Source organism: Dromiciops gliroides, chromosome 4 (genome assembly GCF_019393635.1).
Source record: "Dromiciops gliroides isolate mDroGli1 chromosome 4, mDroGli1.pri, whole genome shotgun sequence".
Classification (NCBI taxonomy): domain Eukaryota; kingdom Metazoa; phylum Chordata; class Mammalia; order Microbiotheria; family Microbiotheriidae; genus Dromiciops; species Dromiciops gliroides.
In genome coordinates, this window is record NC_057864.1 from 87,085,039 (window position 1) to 87,102,320 (window position 17,282).

Below are 17,282 nucleotides of genomic sequence, written 5' to 3' on the forward strand. Positions count from 1 at the left end.
AGAAAGATTACTCACGCTGGTCATAAGAAATGCTCTTTTTCAATAACCCAAAAGGTGACTTCATGCATGGATATTACCAGATATTCAACATCAAACCAGATTGATTATATATTGTAGAACCAAAGGTAGAGGAGAAGTTATATACAGTCAGTTAAAACAAGACCTGGAACTGATTGTGGCTCAGATCATGAGCATTTTTTTTTTTTTGCAAAATTTAAAATTAAATTGAAGAAAGTAGGAAAAACCCACCATATTTTAAAGGTATGACCTAAATAATAAATAGACTTTAAGTATATGAAGTGGAGGTGATAAATAGATTTAAGGGATTAGATCAGGTAAATAGAGTACCCCAACAATTATGGACAGAGGATCACAATATTGTAACAGAAGGCAGCAGCAGCAGTAGCACCAGCAACAACAACAACAACAACAATAAAAAAATCCCATAGGAACATAGGTTCAAGAAACAAAAATGATTGTGTTATGAGGTTTTATAAATACTTCAGGAAAGATGGAAAGAAAAAGGGAAAGGAGAAAAGGAAGGATTAAGTTAACTAAACACAGAATTCCAGAGAATTGAAAGGAGAGATAAGTTTTTCCTAATTGAACAGTGTGAAGATATAGAAGAAAACAATAAAATAAGAAAGACAAGAGAATTCTTTAAGAAAATTAGAGATATCAGGGAAATGTTTCATGCAAAAAGGGAAATGATAAAAGACAAAAATGATAGGAACTTACCAAGAAGTAGAAGAGATTAAGAAGTGGCAAGAATATGCAGGACTACATAAGATCTTGACATCACTGATAAACACAATGGTATGTGGTTATTGATCTAAAGCCATACATCTTGAAGAATGAAGCCAAGTGGGCTTTAGGAAGCATTGCTAATAGTAAAGTTAGTGGAGGTGATAGAATTCCAACTAAGCTATTAAAAAATCCTAAAAGATGGGGCAGCTAGACTGCTCAGTGGATAGAGCACTAGCCCTAGATTCAGGAGTACCTGAGTTCAAATATGGCCTCAGACACTTGACACTTATTAGCTGTGTGACCTGGGGCAAGTCACTTAACCCCAATTGCCTCACCAAAAAAAAAATCCTAAAAGATGATGCTGTTAAAGTGTTGTACTCAATATGTAAGAAAATTTGGAAAACTCAACAGTGGCTACCATATTGGAAAACATCAGTTGATGTCCCAGTCCTAAACAAGGGCAGTGCTTAAGAATCTTCAATTTACCAAACAATTACACTCTTTTCACAAGCTTAAGATACTGTAAGCTAGGGTACAGCCACATGTGAACCAAAAATTATCAGAAGAGCAGGCTGGTTTTCAAAGAGGTAGAGGAACTACAAACCAAATTACCAACATTCAGTGGATTTTAGAAAAAGCAAGGGAGTTCTCTTCAGTGCTACTACATTATGATTCACTGACTACACTAAAGCCTTTGACTGTATGGATCACAACAAATGTGGCAAGTCTTCAAAAATATGGGAGTACCAGCTCATCTTACATGTCTCCTGAGGAACCTCTATGCAGGTCAAAAAAACAACAGTTAGAACCAAGCATGGCATGACTGAATTGTTTAAGATTGCACAAGGAATAGATCAAGGCTGTATGCTGTTGCCTTATTTATTTAACTTATATGCAAAGTACATCATGGGAAATGCCAGCCTGGATAAATCAAAAGCTGGAATTAAGATTGCTGGGAGAATTACCAACAATCTCATATATGCAGGCAATAACACTCTAATGGCATTTGAAAGTGCAGATGAATTAAGAAGCCTCTTGATGATGGTGAAAGAGGAAAGTACAAATTCTGGCTTAAAGCTCAATGCTATAACAAAACAAAACAAAAACCTAAGATCATTGCAACTAGTCCCATCACTTCCTGGCAAATAGAGGGAAAAGAAATCGAATCAGTGTCAGATTTTATATTCTTGTGCTCAAAGATCACTACAGATGTTGACTACAATGTGAAATTAAAAGATTCTCGCTGTTTGGAAGGAAGGTTATGGCAAATCTGGAAAGAATACTAAAAAACAAGAACATCACCTTGTCAGCAAATATCTGTATGGTCAAAGCTATGGTTTTTCTAGTAGAAATGTATGACTGTGAGAGTTAGATTACAAGGAAAGCTGAGTGCTGCAGAATCAACAGTTTCAAATTATTGTACTGTAGAAAACTTCTTTGAATCCCTTGGACAACAAGGAGTTCAAATCAATCAATATTTAAATAAATTAGTTTAGACTATTCATTGGAAGGACAAATAATAAAGATAAAGCTTAAATACTTTGGTCACATAATAAGAAGACAGTTCTCATTGGAAAAGAAAAACCTGGTGTGAGAAAGATTGAAGGCAAAAAAATAAGGGGATGGCAGAGGATGAAACTGATAGATAGGGTCATGGAATCAATGAATGTGTACTTAGATTTCAGGAGATAGTGGAAGATAGAAGATCCTAATGTGCTATGGTCTAGAGAGACACAGAAAGTCAAAGAAAACTGAACAACTGAACAACAAAAGTGAACATCTGGGAAAGCAATTGTAGTCACATAGACTCAACATGAGTTAATGAGTAGATAATGCAACAGGGAAGAGCATAGCTCTAGTGTGTCAATGACCTCTAGTTGTATAGGCACCACATTGTTCGCTCAGACACATAGCAGAATATCCACTCTAGCTGAAGTCCCAAAGCATTTTAGGGCCAAACTTTTATAAAGTTTTTAGAGAAAGTTCTGATATGGTCTTTGAACTAATAGGAGATCAATACATCATAACTGGGATAATACCATTGAAATTAGTATATTCTTTAAATTGTCTACTAAGAGGACTAAGTGGCAAGGAGTGTCAGCAAAAAACAAAAATAAAACAAACAAAAAAAAAAACACGTGGGGGAAGGAAGAGTCATCAGTCATCCAAAGTCTGAGTCAGTTAGGATAGCATATAATAAATAATACTTGAATCCTAAGGACTGGAAGTGTACAAGTCAAACTGTTTCATTGACTCACAATTAATTGTTATCTGGCTAATTTCTGTTCTGTTCTCCAAGTACCTCAGGAGTGGCTGTCAAGTCAGTGCCCTATGGGCTTTTGGGTTTAGAACTCTTTCCTTGTGCCATCCTATTTACTTGCTATAATTTTTTCAAAACTTCTATTCTGTTCCTAAGACTTTCTCAGGGACTGATAGCAACAGTGAAGACACTACCCATTCCCCTAAATTTTTTTACTTTCTTTCACAAGCCTTTCTAATTCTTTGCAATGCACTTATTTTTATCTTTTACATAAGGTGGTAGTAGGAGGAAGAGGAGGAGGAGGAAGAGGATAAATATTGATAGCACTCCCTCAATACCTATAGATCATAATCTCAGATATCTTGGTGGCACAATGGATAAAGTATCAGGTCTGGTCTCAGAAAGACATGAATTCAAATTGAGTCTCAAATAATTACTAGCTTTATGAGCTTAGGCAAGTCACTTAAGCTAACCTCTATTTGCCTCTCTTTCCTCATTTGTAAAATGAGGACAATAATAATTTCTACCTCCCAGGTTGTTGTAAGACTTGCGTAAAATAATAATTATAAAACACTTAGCACAGTGCCTGACATACAAAACACTTTGTTGTTGTTATTCTTCTTCTTCTACTTCTGCTTCTTCTTCTCATTCTTCTTCCTTCCCCTTCCCTTCCTTCTCCCTATCTCCTCTTCCTCCTCCTCCTCCTCTTCCTCCTCCTCCTCCTCCTCCTCCTCCTCCTCCTCCTCCTCCTCCTCCTTCTCCTTCTTCTTCTTCTTCTTCTTCTTCTTCTTCTTCTTCTTCTTCTTCTTCTTCTTCTTCTTCTTCTTCTTCTTCTTCTTCTTCTTCTTCTTCTTCTTCTTCTTCTTCTTCTTCTTCTTCTTCTTCTTCTTCTTCTTCTTCTTCTTCTTCTTCTTCTTCTTCTTCTTCTTCTTCTATTAGTAGTATATCTACCTATATAAACCTGATCTTGATCTTTGGAGAGAATGCTTCCAGGCTTAAATCAGTTCCATAATGGAACACATAATTACAAGGTTTCCTTTTCAAATTCATAGAGTCTTAGTTTTTCACCCATGTACCTGCAACAGAAAATACAAATAAAGAGATAAAGAGGAAGGTGAAGAGCTGAGACCTATTTTCATGGGACCACAAGACCTCAAAGGGGAGAAGACCCAAGGCTGTTCCCCTTGCAACACTGTCACCTGATATAGTCAGTGTAGTCAATACAAGAAAGAGCAGCCAAATACAAGCACCCATACCAATATTGATTCCATCTGATATGATAATATTATACCTTTATATGTACATTAATTAGACAAAGTGGATCTTAGTCATCAGATGTGACAAATTTACAGAAGTTATAATACCTCAGTTATATGCTGGAGGGACACAAGAAACTTACCCATTGTTATCACAATATAGGCTATGACTGCCTTTTCTTTGTCTAGCATATGAAAGCATTGTTAGCAAGTGTTTCTGCTTATTCTAGGTACCACATAAATGGATGTCAATACATTCTCTTCTTATTTTACACTTTTAATCATAGTTGCCTTTCTCTTTGGCAGATTTTCTGAAAGGTTGTTTTGAAATATAGCAAAACTGTATTTATTTCCCTAATACTTATTTTGCCATTCTTGTTCTAAATCTCCAGTCCCTTTTACTCAGCATGGTCATTTTAGGAGTTGAAGATATTTAAAAATTTATTAATTAAATGTTCTGGAAATATCCTTGACAGAATTTGAAGCAAGCTAAGTCCAAGGTTCTTTAATTAATATCTATAAAATGGGAATAATAATAGCACCTAGCTATCCAAAATTGTTCTGAAGTAGCAGCATAAATAATTAATGTTGGCAAAGTGTCTTGAAACACTAAAAAGTGCCATAGGCATGTTAAAATTATCCTCATCACCACCATCATTACCATCTTACTATGCCAAGTCATAAGGAAGTCCACCTAGATTACAGCTTTAGTTTTACCCTAATCTCCAGGATTTATCTCACTTATCCTTCCATGGGTCAATCTCCCCAAATTGCCATCGCCCACTCATTTTTTCAATATCACCTTGTTTCATGTAATTTCATAATAGCTACTTATTTTTAAACTAAATTGTTAGCATTTACCTACTCTCAGGACACTATAACTTTCATTTTTATGTTTCTGTATTCTCTGTCTCTTTGAATAACTCTTTTGAATTGTGTTCTACCTAATCTTTTTTTTTTTTTAACACGCTTTGCGAAGGTCTAGGATCTAAACAGCTTAACAAATAATTTTGTTAAGCAGACTAGTCTTTAATCTTATTGCTATACAAAGCTAATAGGATTAGCTCACATTTGTTTGAGATAACAGTCCTGAATTTGTGTCATCATGATTTGGTAATTCAAGCTTTTTCAATAAAACTTTTGACTTTGTGTGTGTGTGTGTGTGTGTGTGTGTGTGTGTGTGTGTGTAGCAATGAGGGTTAAGTGACTTGTCCAGGGTCACAACGCTAGTATGTGTCAAGTGTCTGAGGCCAGTTTCAGGGTTGGTGCTTTATCCACTGTTCCACCTAGCTATGCCAAAAGTTTTTACTTTCTTCTAAATTTTTTTAAATTATTTTTAAATGTGACATGATTTCAAAGTTTAGGAGACATGTGTTAGTTCAAGTCTGCATATCAAGGTACAGAAAAACAGACATCCCTTTGTATACTATAAGTACATCTATGCTATTGATAAGATAAAAATGATGGTGTGAAAATGGTTTACAAAAAAAAAATTATTATCATCTTTATGCTATTGACACATAATAAGCTTTGGTCTGGGTTTGGGAACTGAAGCCACACCACAACTCAGGAAACAGGCTTTATCTAGACTACTGACCAACATGAGAAAGTTAAATACTACGTGATGTTTTACTGCTGTAGACTATAGAAGCTAAAGTGACCGGTCTAAAGGGAGAGCATTCTAGGTACCTTTGATTATACCATTCATGAGTAGGCCAGATGAGTTAAACACAGTTTTTGTAAAATTACTTTTAGGATCAGAAACCATGTACTTATCACTGATACCAGGATTTTTTGGTTTTTTTTTTTCATTATAACCATTCTATACCACCATTTTGCCAGCTTCTGGGAGAAAGGAAAGCTATAACATTAGTCAGAATCACAATTCTGATGATTTTCATCTATATCAAAAATGATAGCATGCAATATATGTATCTCAGTTTTATGTAAATGCAATATATAATGGTACATTCTTACTGATTAACTTGTAATTTTTAAGATTTTGTATTTTCACTGGAGAAACTTTCTGTTTTGAGTATAAATTAGAAAAATTCATATCGAAATTGAGTCAGAATACTCAAACTTTAAGACTTTAAGCTGTTGGTGTAAAACCCAGGAAGAAAATATTGGTTAAACACCCATTAGATTCTCCCTCTCTGTGTCTGTCTCTCTGTCTCTGTCTGTGTGTGTCTCTCTGTTTCTGTCTTTCACTCTGACTCTCTGTCTCTCTGTGTGTGTGTCTCTCTCTGTCTCTGTCTCTCTGTCTCTGTCTCTCTGTCTCTGTTTTTCTCTGTCTCTCTGTCCGTCTCTGTCTTCCACTCTGTCTCTCTGTCTCTGTGTGTGTGTGTCTCTCTCTCTTTCTCTGTCTTTCTCTCTGTCTCTCTCTCGGTTTCTGTCTCTCTGTCTCTGTCTCTGTCTGTCTCTCTGTCTTTGTCTCTCTGTTTCTCTCTCCGTCTCTGTCTTTCCCTCTCTCCGTCTCTGTCTCTCCCTCTCTCTCTGGATAGAATTCAATATACACAGCCCTTTCTCTGGCCCAGGTTTCTTGCCTGAGCTAAGTAACTATATCAGATAAAATTGAGTTCTTTAAGAATTTAAATGTCCTATATAGAATTACAAAGGAGATCTGATTTGTAGCATCTTGACTAGAGAATTAAACGTATCTGAATGTACCTTTCCTTTTTTTTCTGAACATTGTCAGCCAAGAAGAGAAAATGCTACAGAATTCTGTAATACTATCAAAAGATGGAAATAGAGATGTCCTTCTTGCAGTTAAAGATACCTTAACAGAAGGAAGGCCTTAGAAATTTTTTGTGGTATTTCTTCTACCTACTTTTGAATTCCCTTTGGTTGGAAGGGAAAAGGGTACAAAGAACCACAAACATTTCTGTAATGGTCTCTATCAGTAAGGTTTTAGAAGCCTTGCTGAGCACTCAATATCTTGATAGCTGAATCGGCAAGAAACCATCAGTAACCCAGGAGAATCCCTGTTTAATTGTTTTAGTTTCCTTTATGAAATGCCAAACAGCAAAAAGTTCTTTTTTTTTTTAAGAGGCCTAAGATTGGAGAGACAAATTAGTCCTCTTCCTCACAAAGACTATGAAGCCTGACTGAACAAGATTTTTCCCTAGCTAAGCAGATGCAGGTACTGTTAACTATTTTGTATGGGAAGCTGAACTTTGATTTCCATGATGTTTGAGGAATGAATGGACTGAGTCCCCACAACCCCACCAACTAACCTACATGCACAAATGATTGACCTCAAATTCAGTAACATTCCCAATACTTTACTTTGATTGATTAAGGAAAATGCTGAAGTGACAACTTCTTTTACATCATGTTTTGAGGGAAAGATGAAGTGTGGCAATAAAGCCAGTCGATGTGTTCTTATGTATGTATGTTTTTTGATGACAATGACTTTTTTCCTTTTGTATCTGATTCCTATTTGGCTCTCTTTTATGACTTTAGGGCAATGAGCCTGAAAGAAATGATATGTTCATGCATGCTACTAATTCCCTCAGACAAAGAGAATTTGCAAGCTGTCATCAACACCCCTACATTTACCTCAGAATTTGAAGCCAAAGCCACCTCTTTTTTTGTGAATTCTTAGGTAATTAGTTAAAATCACTTCTGCCTTTCACAGTGTCCATCAAGATTTGTCTAAAATTCAAAGTGCTTATGCAGCTAGATTTCAATTAGTGAAAATAATGAATCCCCCAAAGTGCTATCATTATGCATTTTCATTGTATATTTTCACTGGGCTGGAACCAATTACCATATTTTTCAGAATTACAACTCTGATAGTGTGAATTAAAATGAGTATGAACATTTCAGTGAGATTCATTATTCCTGTTAATCGGGACTTAGCTATACCTTTTTTGCCACATAATGCCAAAGGGAGTTCCAAAATAATTTGATAAATTTGGGTGCATTGTTTAGCATAATCTTGTTGTTTTAAGAATGTTGTCACTTTTAGGATTTTGCTTCCTCACTCCATAGTGCCTTGATTACTCCCATTTTGCGAATGACAAAACTTGGGCAAAGGAAAAATAATATTTTAGGAGATATGAGGCAAATCAGGATTTATTCCAAGGGAACTAGAATTACACAAATTTTCTACATGTAATGTAAAATACAACCCACATTCAATTGCAGAGCCATTTCTAATAGATATGCATTATAATGTTTACTCAAACTAATAATCTAGATTCTCTTGTTATATAGTGTTTAGTCAGCATGCATTCAGACTTACCAAAGAACATAGCCATGGCATAGATCTCAGCTTATGAAGCCTTTTCTCAGTTATTAGCAACTCCCAGCTCCTAGTGCTTACCACTGTCAAATGGACTTTACCTTTAATTTATTTAGTATGTATTTTTGTATATGTCTCATATGTAAATGTCTCCTCAGATAGAATATAAGTACATGGAGGACAAGGGTGGTAAATTTTTTGTCTCCTATCTCCAGTGCCTAAAACATTGTTGGTTCCTAATGAATGCTCCATGATTTATTGATTCTGCCAATTAAGCTTTGAAGGAGTAATGGACTCTGAGAGGCTCAGGATCAAAACAGAGATCACGTGGCCATGTATTCCATTCTGACCTTCAAATTACATCACAATTTGTTTGTTTAAACTATTCTAGCTTCAAACCACTTAGATCTTGATATCTGACATGGTCTTTTTTTTTCTTTTCTTTTTTTTTTTTTAGGGTAGACACTTGCATATCCAAGGTGTGAATGGCTTTAAATAGCAAAACAATATATTTTCAGGAACAACAACCAAAAAAAAGAGCCCCTAGAGTTTCTTGAGTAGGGAGGTGGCATAGTGAGATCTGTGTTTTAGGAGTAGAAATATTTGAGCAGACTAAAGCAGAATGAATCTGAAGTTTATTGGAATACTCCAAGAGTGAAGTCACAAGGGCCTGCACCAGGGTAGAGGTTCTGGGAGTGAAAAGAGGGAGCACAATAAGACTTGTCAACAGATAGGATATATAGATTGATGAAAGAGAAGATTAAAGGCTGATAGCCTGATTTAAAATTTGAATAACTGTGAGGACAGTGGTATCCTCAAAAATAAAGTTTTAGTAATTTGGTAGGGTATATGTTGATTTTTAAGATGTCAATGAGACATAAGTTTGAGGTGTCCAAAAGGCTGTTGATGATATAACACAGGAGCATAAGGGAAAGGTTCAGATCTAGGGATCATCAGCATAGAGAAGATAATTGAACCCATAGGAGCTGACAGGAAAGCAAAGAAATATAACAAAGAAAGAAGAGCAGACGACCCAGGACAGCATTTGGGAAAACAACCCTAATTAATTACTGGGAATGATTTGAAAGAAGATTAAGCTAAGGAAAATGGGAAAAATGGGAAAATGGGAAAAAATGCTAAAAAAGTAGAAAAAAAACCAAGAAAGAGCAATACCATGAAAACCTTGATAAGAGAGGGAATAGAGGAGAAAAGGGTGATCAATAATGTTAAATACTAAGATAGATCAAAAGGGATGAGAATTGAGAAAAGGTCTTTAGATTTGACAATTAAAAGATTATTGGTAACTTTGAAGAGAATAACTTCAGGTGAATAAAAATGCTGGAAGTGAGATTACAGAGTTGTAAGAATCAACTAAGAACAAAGAAAGGTAAGGCACTGAGTGTAAGGGACTGTTAAAAAACAAATAAACAAATGGATATTTACTTTGAAGTATAGCAAGAACAAAAGCAAAAGTATGGTATCACAACCCAACTTTGTCTCAGGGGGTAGTTGGCTTAGACTTTTTTCAGTTTCTAAATAACATTGGTTATACCAATTTTACATCTGCAAAGGTCACATCTTGATAATCTCAATACTGAGTTGGCTGAAAAACCTAGACTTTGGGATGCTGGGATATATTGGATACTCAGACCTCACTTTTTGCAATTCACAAGGTCAAAGTTGCTAAGCCCTTCACACATACAGAACAAATACAAGGCAAAGGACTGAGGCCTGTTTGGCTGAGTTATATATTGGCCTCAAAGAAAAGGCCAAAGCCTATGCCCTTACAGCATTGTCTCTTGATGCCAACAGCCAAAGAAGTATCTATAAAATATTTCTTTAAGGAGTTTTGCCAAGAAGGGGAGAGAGAATCAAATTATGGGGAAACCCTGGAGACTTGGAACTATGAGTTTACCCATAATTTGAAACTGGTTTTAGACCATTGAAGAGGTGTGGAAATGAGAGTTCTGAAATTGAAGACAGGGCAGACCTAGGTTTTGTTTGTTTTTTTTTTTTAACTTTTTTTGGGGGGTGGGGCAGGGCAATGACTTGCCCAGGGTCACATAGCTAGTTAGTGTCAAGTGTCTGGGGCTAGATTTGAACTCAGGTCCTCCTGAATCCAAGGCCAGTGCTCTTTCCACTGGGCCACCTACCTGCCCTCCAGACCTAGTTTTTAATCTGACTATTGATACTGTGATCATGGTCATATCACTTAAACTCTTTAGTATTCTCATTTGTAAGAAAGCTCATTTGTTCAACAAGTAAATTAGCATTTACTAAGCACCTATTTTGTAATAGGCCCTAGGGAGAAAAAAAAAAGAATTCTTGATCCCAAGGAGCTTGCAGTTTAATAGGGGAGATAACTTGCAAGCAACTATGAAGCAACAAGATATTTACAGGATAATTTAAGGGAAGAGATAATCACAAAAGGATGGCACTAAGATTAGGAAGGTCTGGGAAACATTTTGTTTAGAAGGTAAAATGTTAGCTGAAATCTAAAGCAAGCCAGAGAAGCTAAGAGGGAGAGCTGAGGAGGGAGAGAGTTCCAGGCATGGGAGATGGGCATGTGGAATATCTTTGAGTTAGGAGACAGAGTATCTTGTGAGAGGAACAAAGAGGTGGGTGTCACTGGATTGCAAAGTACATGAAGTGGGGTAAGGTTTGAGACAACTTCTTACCTTTCAGTAAGAAGGGGCTAGGTTGTAAAAAGCTTGAAAGCCAAAGTATTTTATATTTTATGCTAGAGTGTTTAGGGAGGCACCGTAGTTTATTGATTAGAGGGGTCATATGGTCCAACGAAATTTTAGCACAGTCAATTTGACCACTCAATGGATGATGTCCTTGAGTGAGGAGAGATTTATGTTAGAGAGACCAACCAGCAGGCCATTGCAATGGTCTAGGTGTAGGATGATGAGAGCCTGCATCAAGTCAGTCATATTGGGTATCCAATGACCAAAATTTGGTTATTTAATTATAAAATTCAAGGTACTTTTGGAGAAGTAAACAAAGACAAGATATATTAAAAGGGTACTGATTTGGATATGGGGAGTGAGAGAGATTGAGGAGTGGAGAATAGAACCTAGGTTATAAATTTGGTTGACTAGGAGTATCGTCATATGTTTAATAGTAATAGGAAATTTAAGAAGGGGATGGAGGGTTTTTTGTTTTGTTTTATTTTGAGTTAAAAGTATGATGATGATGATGATAAGTTAGTATTTACAAGTGTTACAGGCTTTTAGTAAGGATCAAATGAGATACCATATATAATATACTTTGAAAAACAAAGGGCTGAGAAAATTACAATTGTTATGTGGATTAAGTCTCAGAGTTCATTTTACTTTTGGGTTGGGGTGGAGAACTTCTCTTAGTTATTAAAATAATTACCAGAAGTGATTAGCTTTGTGAGGAATAGCAAAGGAATTAGATCTGTCACTTGGACTTAGAAATCAATCAATCAATCTCTCTCTCTCTCTCTCTCTCTCTCTCTCTCTCTCTCTCTCTCTCTCTCTCTCTCTGGTAGATTTGGAAGTCTCCAAAAGTACCTTGAATTTTATAATTAAATAACCAAATTTTGGTCATTGGATACCCAATAGACCCAAAGTTATAACGGCATGTAGCTCATGACCGAAACACTTAGACTTCAAAATCTACATTAGAAGAATATGACTACCCACACTACTACACTGGCACCCTAAATAATGATAAGATAGACCATCTGCCTCTGAATCTGAAATGCCAGAAATAAGTAGAAGGACTAGGATTATGGGGCATTATATCAGGGAGTTCAAATTAACTGAAAATAAAAGGCACTGGGGGCAGCTAGGTGGCACTTCGCATATGCAATACAATAATACATATGCTATTTACATAATATATATATTTAATATGTATGAATGCATAGATAATATATTGACCCCTAAGTATGTTGGTTATATCATATGTATGATTACATTATCATGTATGCTCCAAGATAAAAAGCTCCCTAACCCTGTTCCATTTCCTGATTTATGCCATTAGTGATTAAGTCAAGTAGTTTAAGTATGTATGACCCCATAACATATGCATGCATGCACATAAGATATATCATCATATGTTTATATTGTTATATGTATGTATATATGCATAACAGATGTTAGATCTAAATAAGAGGCATAGAAAAGTAATGGGAATCTTAAATGAAATAGGACATTGTTTTCATACCTCTTCTGACAATATCTTTTTGACCATGAGAAATAGAAGTATTATTTCATGAATTTATCACTTCTAATGTATTTTAAGAGTTATGGCTATCCAACTGAGAAAAATTCTGAGATGTGACTACAAATGTTGTCATAATAATAAATGCTGCTGCAACATATCAAAATAGTAGATATTGATGGATATTGATAATTTAAAGTCTTTTATCATAAAAAAGAAGAGCATTTTGCATATTATCAATTCCAAATGTCATATTATATAACAAAATTAATTAATTGCTTTTGTAAACTTTAAATCATGAGCTGAAATTAATGAATTATAGGAATATAACTTCAAACCCTAAATTAAATTGGAAATGTCTCATTTATACTAGTGAATTTAATTTTGAATACATTTTTCTTTGTCTCATGATGTATATCTTTACATTTAACTAAATATTCATCACATGTTTATGTGATTTTTGATATTTTTCAATTATACCACATATTAAATAATTTTAACATTAAAAAGGGATCAAGGATGAATTATTTTCTTCAGTAATAGTAGCCAATTGAAAAGAATATTTTTAAAACAAGAATTATGGTATTATCAAGCATCAGAAGCATGTCATCCTTTCATGATAAATAATAACAAGTAAAAGTTCTATAAGAATCTGGACAAACTTATCACATCAGTAGCAACGTGTGACAAGCTGATCCTTTCTTTTTTCTTAAGAAAAATCAATTGCAAATAGTCTATACACAAAGTGAGTTTAACAAGCACTGGTTCATACCATCTTTTCTCTTATCAAGAAAGAAAGACACCACACTATCTAGGAAAACCAAAGGGCATCTAACAAATCATATAATTATTCAACAATGTCACTTGAAACTAATTCTCAATTGGCTAGTTATATAGGACTCAGTTATGTGCCAATCATTGAATTAACTTTTATATTTGTACTATGTATAGTGAATTTGCTATACAAAGGCATGCACACATCCTGCCATAAAGGAACTTACCTTGAACTGAAAATATATGGGACATTGGAAAATAAGGAAGTTGGAAAAAACAAAACACAAATACCTGGGAGGAGAGGAGAAAGGTTTATGAAGTAGTTGGTACTTAAGTTGAACCTTAAAGGAAGAGAAAGCCTCTAAGAGCAGGAAATGGGTTGGGGGGCAGGTGGGGGGGAGAGAGAGAGAGAGAGATATTCAAAGAGACCCAAAGAGATCCAAAGAGATCCAAAGAGATCCAAGTATCTGGTACTACCTCTACAACATTTAGTAGCATGGAGAAATATAAGTAGGCCTGTTTGACTGCAGCAAAGAGGTTTGAGGTGAGTCAATCTATAATGAACCTGCTATACCTATCATTTAGGATGATTTTGACATCTATTTGGAGAGTGGGTTGTAGAGGGGACAGGTGAAGAGAACAGGACAATTAGGATGTTATTGTACTTATCTAGGAGACACATGATGAGGATCTAAATTACAGTAGAGGCAAGATAAATGGAAAGAAGGGGAATATGAAGGATGAAGAAATTAAAAAAGTATAATTTGGTGATCAATTAAATATGTGCATACATTGAGTATATGTGAAGAATAAAGAGATTGTACAACCTAAATGAATGGAAGGATGACTGTAGTCTGGACAAAAGCAGTAAAGTTCTGGAGAGAATTGGGTTCAGGAAGAAACATAATGTGTTCTCTCCTGGATATGTTAAGTCTGAGATGCCTTTGGTGTATACAGGTAGAAATGTTTAACATGTGATTGGTAATACAGGAGTAGAGCTCATGAAAATTAGAGCTGAATAATATTTTGGACCATTGAACAATATACCTTATTTTTATTCACTAGCAACAATACAAAAGGGGGTGACATCTGAACACAAAGCTCCTTGAGAACAAAGGCATAAGAAAAAAACTTTATCTCCCCCCCCCAACATGGCCTCTTTATACGGAATCAAGGTGTCTCTTTTCTGTCTATTCATCTACTATGAAGTCATGAGTAATATGAGCACCTTTAGTTGTGAAAATATCCCTAAAATACAGGGGAAAAAAGACTATTGGTTGAAAAGTCCAAATATATGAGCTTGAGTCCTAGCACTGAAATTTACAAGTACAGTAGCTTTTTCCTTATCTGTAAAATGGTGATGTTGATACCTGGGCTATTTACTTATTTGGGTAATTACTGTAGAGATAATTTGTAAACCTTAAAAAATAACTCTTAATCAATAATAATAATAATAATAATAATAATAATAATAATGACATTAATATAATTGTCAAAAATGGATGCAGGGGTGGGAGATAGACTATTTGGAAATGGCGCTTCATTACACTATCCCTCAGCTACAGCTCTATGCCTGTCAAAGTATTAGAAGTCCAAGATTGTTCCTTTCTACTGGGCCTAAGCCGTGTCATATAACTTTGATCACTTTGGCTTCTCTATCCATGATAACTCTGTAAACAAATAATTCTTTAATCTCAAGTAATGTTTTGAAGGCATCTGGGGGATAAGCTAGTTTTAGTTACTATTAGTAGTTTAAACTCCTATATCCTATTATCTTCCCCTAACTCCTCACCCATAACAGTATGGATGGAAAAAAATCAGATTATAATCCCCCTGAGAACATTTGCTACGAAATCCAAAATGTGTACTTTAAATAAAGTCTAACATTCATAATTACAAAGATACAAAATTTGCCATATTTGTATTTTATCATTGTGGCCTACTAAATTTAGAGAGCAAATGACGTGTAATGAAATGTCAATGTCCCCATTTGTGACATTATTTGATTGAAAGTTTTAATTGCTTTTCAGTTCATTTAAAGTTTAGCTGCCATGAGAAAGAATAAATCATGTGGTAATTTAATTTTACAATTATAATTGCTCTATAAATTTTCACAAGGTTGATTTTTCAAGTTCTCCAAAGAAGAAAGCAGAGATTAATGTAGCATCCCATCTGTTTATACTAGTAGTCCACAAAGTAAAGGAAGAGTTTACAGAGTTGCAGGTTATAGACTTTTATAGTGTTGGGGCAGGGGAGAATTGTTACATCATCCAATTAATTCTTCTGCCAGCCAAAAATTGTTCCCCTAGGTATAGTTTCTAGAACAGGTTTTATTCTATTTTTTCATGATATAAGCAGTGTGGTTTGTGCCACATCCCTAGAGACATAATTTCCTACAGTCTAATAGTTGTTTTTTTTTATTAGGATTTCCCCCTGATGTTCAGGCATTGTTCATAATTCTTTACTTAATTTCATTCTTTTATACCTGGTTATCTATCAGAAAGTAGACTGCAATGTCTTGATTTCCACAGATACTTATGATAATAATTAATGCATCCTTATTATTTCTAATAAATCGTTAACCACAAACCACTTAAATAGACTTCGTTCTAATGGTGTGCATATTTTTATTTTGATCTATTTTGTTTTGAAAGTATGAGGGATGGCCCAGAAGATTTTGGCTATTCATAGAAATTTTCTCCAAAATACAAAAAAAAAAATGAGGATTTTATTATAAGTCCTAATATATGATAAACTCATTTAGGGAAATGACCATATCTTAATTGAATTTATGGTACCCTGACAATCTAACATAGCATGCTGTGCATATGAAAGTCTAAAGAAATGTTTCTTCATTGAGCAAATTTAGAAAATTTGAAGTAGATAATAAGATGAAACTATTAAATGCAAACATATTTCATAGAAGCATCAGTGTTTTTAATTTATTTTTTACTTATTTATTATTTATTTCATTCATTTATTTTTTATTATTTTTGTTGCTGTCCCTATCAAGGGGACAACATTTGATAGATCAGCAGAGAAACCCATCTTGTTAATGTCTGTCTAGGTAAGATCACATAATATAGTAAATATACTCTTTGATTGGGGAAGAAGAACACTTGGAATAAAATCCGTTGATGCTTACTATGTGATCATGGGTGAGTCACAACTTGTTTGAGGACCATCTAGCTATTTCCATTTATAGATTTCATTTTGCTATCACAATTTAATTTAATGATATCACAGTCACATATCATGATATCACACAGAGATACTAGCACAACCTTCTTTGAAATTCTAAATGGATTCCCTAATGTTAATTGCTCCATAAACAACCCCTTTTCAGCTAACCCCTTAGAGAACAGGATTTGAATCTTGGGATTTGAACTTTGGTGGTGGCTCACAGTTTAAACTGGGAAAACAAACTGCCAATTTTCCATTCATTGCACTACCTTCAAATATAATAGATTCTTTGTGTGATCCAGAAACAATTATTTCCCTTAGTCACACTAACTAGCTATGTAAACTTGGGCATGTTGTTTTCCTCATTCTCCTCAGCTATACAATGGGCATGATAACAGCACCTACAACGCATCATTATTGTGAGGTTCAAATGAGATAATATTTGGAAAATCCTTAGCACAGTACTTGGCATATAGTTGATACTACATAAATCCTCATTCTCTTCTTTTGCATTTAATAGTAGCATGCACTTGACTGGCTTTAGGTAGTGAAAGAGTTAAAATTGTTTTAAGGTGAGAAAAAAAATGATGTTAGATTTCAGGAATACAATTGCTTT

General features: G+C 34.8%; 1 pseudogene; it reads left to right on the top strand.

Moving 5' to 3' along the window:
- Positions 1 to 1,566: 1,566 nt before the first annotated feature.
- Positions 1,567 to 2,188, top strand: LOC122754634 (annotated as a pseudogene).
- Positions 2,189 to 17,282: the final 15,094 nt, after the last annotated feature.